Raw genomic sequence first — 10,876 nt, 5'->3', positions numbered from 1 at the left:
TAAACTTGCCTGGGAAAAATACTGTGTGTGTTCACCCTATCTATACCCCTCATGATTTTGTACACCTCTCAGTCTAAGGTATTAAATCCCAGCCTACCCAAGATCTTTCTGAAAGTCAAGCGCTCATAAATCTGCTTTCAAGTTTAATTGTGTGTTTCCAAAACTGTACACAATACTCCAAGTGTGCTCTCACCAGTATCTTGTACAGCTGCAACATAATGTCCTGACTGATGAGGACCAGTGTGCCAACGGTTCCTTCACCACTCTACCTACTTCTGATGCCACTTTTCTTCCCAGCTTTCTAAAACTTTATATTATTAAATTCAGTTTTTTTTCACTTCTCAGACTGAACACACAGATACTAATGAACATTGCTAAAGCAGCATTGAGATTAATAACAACTCAGCACCAAAAAAAGCATGTCAACATAAAATTCTAATACAACAATATTTCTGTTTTTGTTTTTCCATTTTTATATCATTGTTTTGAATCCCATTTTCCTGCAGAACATTCACCTATATTAGGTTTAATTGTGTGATCACACTGGGATGAATGTAAGTGTGGAATGATAGTCAGAATGAAGCGATCGTAGCCACTTTGACCATTTACTGTCTGGTGTTAAACCTATTATGGCATATTTTTAAAAATGATATCATAGAGGTATTGACATTGACATTAGCATTTCACAATGACTTACTCAGTAGATTTATAAGAAGTTTTACTTGGTGGATTGTCTGAACCATGGGAAATGCGACTTGCATTTTTAGACTTTTTTTTAGTTTGCTAAAAACTAAACAAATGTTTGAGCAACTGTAGTTCTCTAGTCCCCAAAATAAAGAATTTTTAAATCTTTTTGAAGGCTAGTCATGTATCTTGCAATTTTTCATTGACTGCTTGTTTCACAAATAGATTCTGATATTAAATAGATTTAATTATGATTTGTCAAATTTCAGATTGACTTGATCCAATCCAGTAAGATTGAATGTTGAGATTTCACAGCAATTGCAATAACCAACTACAGAACAATGGAATTTAGCATTTTAATTGCGTTCATGCTTTATATTTTAGCTAACAATAGGATTTTAAAATATTGTCAACCTCCGCTCCTCATTCTACGTTAAACTGTGTAAAGCCGATTAGAAAGAAAGATTAGCTTTGCTTGTCACGTGTACATCAAAACATAAAGTGGCATGTGTTGTTTGCATCAACCACCAACGCAGTCTGAGCATTGCAGCCCGCACTGTTTCCAGTGCCAACAAAGCACGCCCACAACTCACTAACCTTAACTCATGCAGCTTTGGAATGTGGGAGGAAACCCATGTGGCCATGGGGAGAACATACAAATTCCTTACAAAATGGCTCATCATTTATTTTCATTCAAATTCACCGACCCTGGGGATTACTGGCAAGGCCGGGATTTACTACACATTAATAGTTGTCCTTGGAAAGGTAAGGGTGAGCTGCCGTCTTAAACTACTGTAGTTCTCAGGGTAGCAGTATTTCCCTATTGCAGACAGGTAAGACATTCCATGATTAAACCCAGTTATAATGAATTCATGGTGAAACATTTCCGAGTAATTAAGTAATCTGAGATTTGGGAGGTAATTGGCGGTGTTCACGTTCCCATGCATTTGCTGCCCTTGGCCTTTGGGAGGTAGAAGTTGTTGTTTTGGAAGGTCCTTTTGAAGAAGCCGCAGTGAGTTACTGCTGTGTATCTTGTGCCAGTGGGCAGAGCTAGCAGTGGCACAGCTTGGGTGGCATCAGGTTTCACAAATATTACTGAGGCTGGCATAAAGTTTTCCATCATGCTCCTGGCTTTGCGTTGTGAATAGAGAAGGATTTGGGAAGTCAGGTGAGACACTCACCATAGAATCATAGTCTTGACCTTGATAGTATGGGACTTGGCAGTGAAAATACCATTAAGGGATAAAGGCAAATCACTCCCTGTTCTGTGGTGACAGTCTTACTTGATTAGATTATGAGGATACTCAGTCCTCGTTTATTGTCATTTAGAAATGCATTCTTTAAAAAATGATACAATATTCCTCCAGAGAGATATCACAGAAACACAGGACAAACCAAGACTAGGACTGACAAAACCACATAATTATAACATATAGTTACAACAGTGCAAAGCAATACCGTAATTTGATAAAGAGCAGACCATGGGTATGGTAAAAAAAAGTCTCAAAGTCCCAGTAGACTCATCATCTCACGCAGACGGTAGAAGAGAGAAACTCTCCCTGCCATGAACTCCAAGCGCCGCAAACTTGCTGATGCAGCACCATTGGAAGCACCCGACCGCAGCGGACTCTGAGTCCGTCCGAAAAACTTCGAGCGTCCAACCAGCCCCTCCGACACAGCCTCTCCGAGCAGAATCCTCTGCCGAGCGATTTGACCCCGCCCCAGCCGCCGAGCAACAAGCAAAGCCGAGGACTCAGGGCCTTCCCTCTGGAGATTCTGGACCACACAGTAGCAGCAGCAGTGAAGCAGGCATTTCAGAAGTTTCACCAGATGTTCCTCCGTGCTCTCATGTCCGTCTCCATCAAATCAGGATTGTGCACGGCACCCTACTTGACAAATAACAGACATCACCACCAGAGTGGCCGCTGCCAGCTGCGTCGCGTCGCCATCTTCTCCTCCCCTGATGCCCATCAGTTCTTGCCTAAATGTTATCTAGATCTTGCTGTCTAATATCATGCTGTGAGACCATTGGAAAACGTCCTCACTTCTGATCTCGGTACAGCATTGCTATATATTTTTGATGTTTTTTTTAAGGATGGTTTCTGTTAAAGGGAGAGTTGGTTCAATAACAAGCAAAGCTTGATAAGCACCTCACTGAACATTACTAGATTACTGGATCGTCCCAATATGGCGCTGGTGATATAGAGTGGTGTTTTGCAGGCAACTCACAAAACCACCATGGATTCTATTAGATATATTTCTTCTGAAATATGATCGCTGCAATCCGCAGCCTGTAATTTCCCTTTAAGAAACATACTTTTGAACGGCCTACTCGAGGTAGTGATTTTACGAACTTCTGGAGGATTTGGTGAACTTGACTCTCAGGAATTCACGTACAGCACCTTGAAGCAGATTACAGTCAGCCATCGCCGGGACACACTTCAAGCCAGATTAAAGCATTGAAACCCTAGAGTGGAAAACAAAATGGTGTTCAGCCCTGTTACTCTGTGCCAGCCAAGACCCTCCACCTTAACCCAACTTGTCTGCCTGCATTTGACCCATCTCCCTATTGCTACTAACTTCAGGTGGAAGGTGCAGGGGTCTTAGGTCCCACGCCACCATATTCATAAACAGTTGTTTCCCGACAGCTATTGGGCTCCTGAACTTACATGGATAATGCACTCATCTCTATGCTGAACTGACTAAACAGCCTGTAGACTCATTTTCAGAGACTCTGCCTTTGTTATGTATGTCTTTTCATGGACTCTATTGTATTTCTTATTTTTCCGAGGGTCCTGTAAGAAAATTAAACTCAAGGTTGTATATGTATACATACTTTCATAATAAATTTACTTTAAACTTTGAAATTATTATGCATTTTTATTTCCTTTCTTTCTGTTTAGGTAACATAGTACCTTTATACTTGATTATTGAAGCTATTTTAGCTGTCAGTTGAATAAAATTATATTATCTTGCTTTAACCATGATACATTTATATGAAAGGATTTCTCTAAAATATGCATGAGCATATGAAACAATAAAATACTTGAGGTGAAAAATACTCTGACTAATAGAGAAACTGGAAAACATTACATATGAGAACTCCATACTTCACAAAGCTTGGGTATGTAATCACTCATATTGAAAGCAAATGGATCATCTCACCCATCACGTGGTCTAATTCTCAATTTTCAAACTCAGTGTGGATATTGGAAATAAAATTTCTTCTCAGAACTGGAAAGAACATTACCGTGTCTGCAATCCTGGTTTAATAAAGAACAGCAGATGAACGGTGCAGTGAAGATTTGGCCTTATATAAAATTATAGGAAGTTAATGACACAGGTCCAACGTGAGTAATGAGAGACATTGCAGGGTTTTCTCATTTTTCATCTTTCAAACTCTCGCACCGCATACCATAGTCCTCCAGGGATCTTCAGATCACTGAGCAAATATTGACGGATCATGTATCGAGGAATGTTGTATTGGGAATTAAGCCTGGCCCGATAACTGGCCTTTCAATGGGCATTTGAAAACTAGAGATAACAACTCATTAAGTTTTAAGATGAATAAGGATAAGAATACACCTTGTATTAAAGTGGGGGAGGGCAAATTATTAGAGTTTTAGGCAGGGCTTTGGGAGAGTTGATTGGGGCAGGTGTTTTTGGGGCAAATCCACATCTGATGTGGAGGGTGCTTCAAGACCAACTGAATGTACAGGTCTGGTATGCTGCAGCAAGAAGGAAGGACAAGGATGGCAAGGTAAGAGAATCTTGAATAACGTTAGAGATTCCGAATTTAGTCAAAAAGAAAATTAATAGGATTAGGAAGCTGAAAGAAAGCACAGTCCTTAAGGACTATGAAAAGGCTATTTGAGAACTCAATAAGGGAATTAGGGGAGCCGAGGGGGCCATGGACAGTCCTTGGCAAGTTAAATTAAAGATGCAGTCAATGCATTCATCAAGAGTACGAGGATAACTAGAGTGAGGGTAGGACCACTCAAAGATAAAGGTGGGAACATGTTTTTGGTGGTAGAAGATGTGGGCACGGTCCTCAATGAGTACTTTGCATCAGTATTTACCAAAGTTAGGAAGATGGGCTGTTGGGTCTCTTAAAAATATTCAGGTGGATAACTCCCCAGGGCCTGATGCAATATACTCCAGGTCATTGAGAGAAGCTAGAGACGAGATTGCTGTAGCCTTGACGAAAGTCAACGTGTCCTCCCTAGTCACAGGCAAGGTTCCAGAGAACAGTGAGTAATTCCTCATCCTTTTTTCACCAGTCCTGATGAAGGGTCTCGGCCCAAAACGTCAACTGTACTCTTTTCCATAGATGCTACTGGCCTGCTGAGTTCCACCAGCATTTTGTGTGTGTTGCTTGGATTTCCAGCATCTGCAGATTTTCTCCTGTTTGTTCTTGCCAGTGAGTAACTAATGTTTTCCCCTTGCTCAAGAAAGGAAATGTGGATAACTGAAGAAAAAGATTACAGATAAGCTTTATTTGTCACGTGTACTTTGAAACACTAAAAAACACAGTAAAATGCATTGTTTGTGTCAAATGAAATCAGTGAGGATCGTGCTGGGCAGCCCACAGGTGTTGCCACACTTCTGGCACCAACATAGCAAGCCCACAACTCAGTAACTCTAACCATGCGTCATTGAAATGGGGGGGGGGCCACAACTCACTAACTCTAACCATACATCATTGAAATGGGGGGCCACAACTCAGTAACTCTAACCATACATCATTGAAATGGGGGAGGGGGGCACAACTCACTAACTCTAACCATACATCATTGAAATGGGGGGCCCACAACTCACTGACTCTAACCATGCATCATTGAAATGGGCTGGGGGGGCACAAATCACTAACTCTAACCATGCATCATTGAAATGGGGGGGCCCACAACTCACTGACTCTAACCATGCATCATTGAAATGGGCTGGGGGGGGCACAAATCACTAACTCTAACCATGCATCATTGAAATGGGGGGACCCACAACTCACTGACTCTAACCATGCATCATTGAAATGGGCTGGGGGGGCACAAATCACTAACTCTAACCATGCATCATTGAAATGGGGGGGCCCACAACTCACTGACTCTAACCATGCGTCATTGAAATGGGCTGGGGGGGGGCACAAATCACTAACTCTAACCATGCATCATTGAAATGGGGGGGCCCACAACTCACTGACTCTAACCATGCATCATTGAAATGGGGCGGGGGGGAAAACTGGAGCACCTGGAGGAAGCCACACAGTCATGGGAAGAAGGCACAGATTCAGTACAGGCAGCTATGGGAATTGAGTCCTGATCGTGGAACACTGACACTCTAACAGCATTACGCTAACTACAACATTTCCATACACCCGCAGATAATTAGAGAATTATAGTCTGCTGAGTCTCATCTACTGATTGATCGATTTACTTATCTATTTATTTATCTACCTAATATCTATCTGCCTATCTGTTTATTTATTTAAGGATACAGTATGGAACAGGCCCTTCAAGTTCAAGTTGAAGAATCATTATATTCAAACATACATGAATACCCATGCATACACCCAAATGAAATAGCATTCTTCTGCGGCCAAGGTACAAAACACTGTACCAAAAGTCATACACAGCAGAAGGCACACATAGCACATATAAGAATAGCAGTAAACATACAGTCACACAAAGACTTTAATGTAGCCCAAGACCCTAAGCGACATGTCCCATAGATTGATAAAGCACGTACGTTGTCAACAGGAACAAGCCCTCAGTAGTCCGCAGACGAACCCACGCACAAACGCAGGCACGCAATCCAGTCTGTCTTCCATCAAGTGAACTCTAGAGGGCAGCACCAGTGGGAGGAACCTGACCCAATCCAGCAAGGACACTGGACCACACCGCCTCCAGTGTCTCCCTTCCTGGTGGCTGCAACAGGTGAATCCGCAGGATGAGGCCTAGACCTCACCACAGTCAGAGCCACCCAGCTCCGCCATCCATCTCACCAATAAGCCAGTGAACTGGACTTGCTGTATTCTTTGTTACCAATATCCAACAGGGTCTTGCGGTCAAAGGCAATCTCTGGTTGTCAGACAGCACACCACCTCCGCGAGCCAACTCTGAGACCTTTCTGTAGCAAACAGCAACATGGTCCACACCAAGTCCAGCTCCTCTGCTAATGAGCAGCTAGCTGATGGGGTAGCCCTGCAGTACTTGAAGCTCTTGGTGTCCAGTAGTGACCTGTGATTGTAAGAAAGACGCTTAGCTAAGACAATAACACTTCTGATAGGTCCGGGAAGGCTGCATCGAAGTGCCCAACAAGCCACACCCACCTACTTAACATTAGCCTTATCACAGGGACAATTTACAATGACCAACTAACCTACTAACTGACTGGTGAAACCAGACATAGATCGGGGGACCACTTTGTCGAGCACCTTCACTCCATCTGCAAAAAGCAGGATTTTCCGGTGGCCAACCATTTTCAATCCAATCCCCATTCCTGTTCTGACATGTCAGTCCATGGCCTCCTGTACTGCCACAATGAGGCCGCTCTCAGTTTGGAGGAGCAACACCTCATATTCCCTCTAGGTATCCTCCAACTTGATGGCCTGAACATCGATTTCTCCGACTTCTGGTAATTTTCCCCTTCCCTCTTCCCTCTTCTACTATTCCCAATTCTGGCTCCCTCTTACCTTTTCTCTTCTCACCTGCTTAGCACCTTACACTGATGCCCCTCTTCCATCTCTTTCATTCATGGTCCACTCTCCTCTCCTATCAGATTTCTTCTTCTCAAGCCCTGAACCTTTTCTACCTATCACCTCCCAGCTTCTTACATCTTCCCCCCCCCCCCGCACCACCATCCATCTGGCTTCACCTATCACCTTCAAGCTTGTATGCCTTCGCACCACCCTACCTTCTTATTTCCACTTCTTCCCCCTTCCTTTCCAGTCCTGATGAAGGGTCTTGGACCAAATTGTCAAGTGTTTATTCATTTCCATAGATGAATTCCTCGGGTATGTTGTGTGTGTTGCTCTAGCATCTGCAGAATCTCTTGTATTTACAACCTTCTAACTGGTGTGTCTTTGCGCTGTGGGAGGAGACTGGGGCACCAAGAGGAAACGCAAATGGTCATGCGGGAACACACAAACTCTTCACTGTGTCAGTCGTTGGGAAACTACCAGAGAGGATTCTAAGGGATTCGATTTCTGAGCGTTTGGAAAAATAAGGCCTAATTAGGGATAGTTAGAATAATTATGTGCGAGGAAGGCAGATGCTTAGGAAGCTGAAGGGTCTGAAAGTAAATAAGTCACCTGGACCAGATGGTGTACACCACAGGGTTCTGAAAGAGGTAGCTGAGGAGATCGTGCTGCCATTAGGAAATGATCTTTCAAGACTCACTAGGTTCTGGAATGGTTCCAGAAGACTAGAAAATTGCAAATGTCACTCCACTCTTTAAGAAGGGAGGGGGGGCAAAAGACAAGAAATTATAGACCAGACTTCAGTGGTTGGGAAGATGTTGGCGTCCAGTCTGTTGGATTTGCAGCACAGTTGCAGACTGACAGGTATGATACTGTAGGCATCACTGAATCATGGCTGAAAGATTATAGCTGGGAGATTAATGTCCATGGATACACATTGTATCGTAGGGATAGGCAGGAAGGCAGAGGGGATGGTGTTTCTCTATTATATACAGACACCCAAACAGCAGTAAAGATGTGGTCGGCAAGTTACAATGGGAGATAGAAAATGCATGCCAAAAGGGCAATGTCACAATAGTCATGAGGGTCTTCAATATGCAGGTAGTTTGGGAAAATTATGTTCGTGCTGGATTACAGGAGGGGGAATTTCTAGGCTGCCCACGAGCAGCTAGTGGTTGAGCTCACTAGAGGATCAGCTGCCCTGGATTCGGTGTTGTGCAATGAACCAGAATTAATTAGAGAGCTTAAGGTAAAAGAACCCTTTGTGGTAACTGATCATAATACGATTGAATTCACCCTGAAATCTAATCAGGAAAAGCTGAAGTCAGATGTACCCATATTACAGTGGAGTAAAGGGAATTACAGTGGCATGAGAGAGGAGTTGGCCAGAATTGATTGGAAAGGAACACTGGCAGGGATACCAGGAAAGCAGCAATGGCTGAAATTTCTGGAAGCGATTTGGAAGGCACAAGGTAAATACATTCCAAAGAGGAGGAAGTATTCTAAAGGAAAGATGACACAACCATGGCTAACAAGAGAAGTTAAAGCCAATGGGAGGGCATATAATTGAGTAAAAATTAGTGGGAAGTTAGAGGATTAGGAAGTTTTTAAAAACCAACAGAAGGCAACTCAAAAAAAAAGTCATTAAGAAGGAAAGATAGAATATGAAAGTAAGCCAGCCAGCAACATGGAAGAGGATACCGAAAGTATCTTCAGATACATAAAGTGTAAATGAGAGGCGAGAGTGGATATTGAACTGCTGGAAAATGATGCTGGAGAGGTAGTAATGGGTGATAATGAAATAGCAGATGAACTGAATAAGTATTTTTCATCAGTCTTCACTGTAAAAGTGTCATGGTCCGGATCGGAGTCCCTTTAAATTTACCTTGTTTATGTTACAATCCGGACCGTTGATTCCCTGTTTTCCCGTGTCCCTTGGCTTTGGTGATTAGAGGCAATTAACGCTTGGCTGAACAAGTAGTTTATAGTCTCCGGCTTTCAGCCGTTTGGCATGGGAACGTCCGCAAAGTCATCCAAGGTACGGTGTGCCGAAGTCGTCTGGCCGGAGCAAGCCTAGTCTCTGCTGAAGCGAGTGCCAGTATTTCGCCCTTCCTCACTGGAGCAACCCAGTCCAGTTACCTCGCCGAAGCGAGCCTGCAAAGTTTCCTCACCAAGGTGGGTTTGTCAGTTAACCCGCCAGAGGGAATCAAGAACCGCTGTCTACTGTTCCCGGGTCGAGTCGAGAGCTCACCACTATCCGGAGGCTCCAAGTCAAGTCCTGGGCCTGGCGGCATTCAAGCACCAAGACAAGTCCTGGCCCTGGCGGCTTCCCAGTTCTGAGTCAAGTCCTGGCCCTGGTGGTCTGTGATTCCTGTCCTACCCCCTTGTCTGAATCCCTTCTCTGGTCCTCTCGCCTCTAGCCCTCATCTGCAGCCTTCGCCTGCCCTTTGGTCTAGTTCTATCACTGGAGCTAGATAGGTATTGTCTGGTGTGCTTTCGTGTTGGTCTTGTCCTGTCCTTGCCTCCGTGGGGTAAGTCAGGCCGTCTTGCCGTTGCTCTGCCGGGGGGGGCGGGGGGTCATGTTTTGCCTTGTCCTGTCCTCGCCTCTGTAGGGGTAAGTCTGGCCGTCTTGCCATTGCCCCGCGGGGAGTCATGTCTTGTCCTGTCCTCGCCTCCATGGGGTAAGTCAGGCCATCTTGCTGTTGCCCCGTGGGGGGGGGTCATGTTCTGTCTTGTCTTGTCCTCGCCTCCGTGGGGTAAGTCAGGCTGTCTTGCCGTTGCCCCGCAGAGGGTCATGAGTCCTGGCCCTATGTCCTGTACCCCAGGAGGGGTCCCAGCCCTCTGTTCTGTGTGTGAGTCCCAGCCCTATGTCCTGCACCCAAGGAGGGGTCCCGACTCTGTGTTCTGTGTATTTGTCCATGGTTCCACGTACCTGCTCTCCCGAGACCGAGGCTCTGTTTTTCCATGTTCCTCCTCTCCCTAGCCATGTCATGTCCATGCCTGGTTCTGGGGTCTGAGCCTGAGGCAAGACCCAGGTACTGGGTCCTTGCCCAGTCTCGGGCTTGGAGTCCTTACCCTAGCCTCTTCATGTCTCCTCTAGTTCTGGGAGCCGATTCCGAGTCCAAGCCCAGACCCTTGGTCCCAGCCTAGTCGTAGTCCTCAGTCCTTGTCCAGTTCGCTACTCCTGCTCCTGCCTAGCTCTCCTGATATCGAACAATAAACTAAATTTAATTAACCTCACAAGATGTGTCTTGCATTTGGGTCCACCCTTGCTCCCTGTGCCCCCGCCTTTGTGACATGAAGACACTAGCAGTAATTATGGAAGTTCCAGGTGTCAGGGGGCATGAAGTGTGTGAAGCTACCGTAACTAGACAGGAGGTTCTTGAGAAACTGTAAGGTCTGAAGGTAGATAAGTCACCTGGACCAGATGGTGTACACCCCAGAATTCTGGAAGAAGTGGCTGAAGCATTAGTGATGATCTTTCAAGTATCACTAGAG

This window comes from Mobula hypostoma, chromosome 4 (assembly GCF_963921235.1).
Source record: "Mobula hypostoma chromosome 4, sMobHyp1.1, whole genome shotgun sequence".
Lineage (NCBI taxonomy): Eukaryota > Metazoa > Chordata > Chondrichthyes > Myliobatiformes > Myliobatidae > Mobula > Mobula hypostoma.
This window is presented reverse-complemented; position numbering follows the sequence as displayed.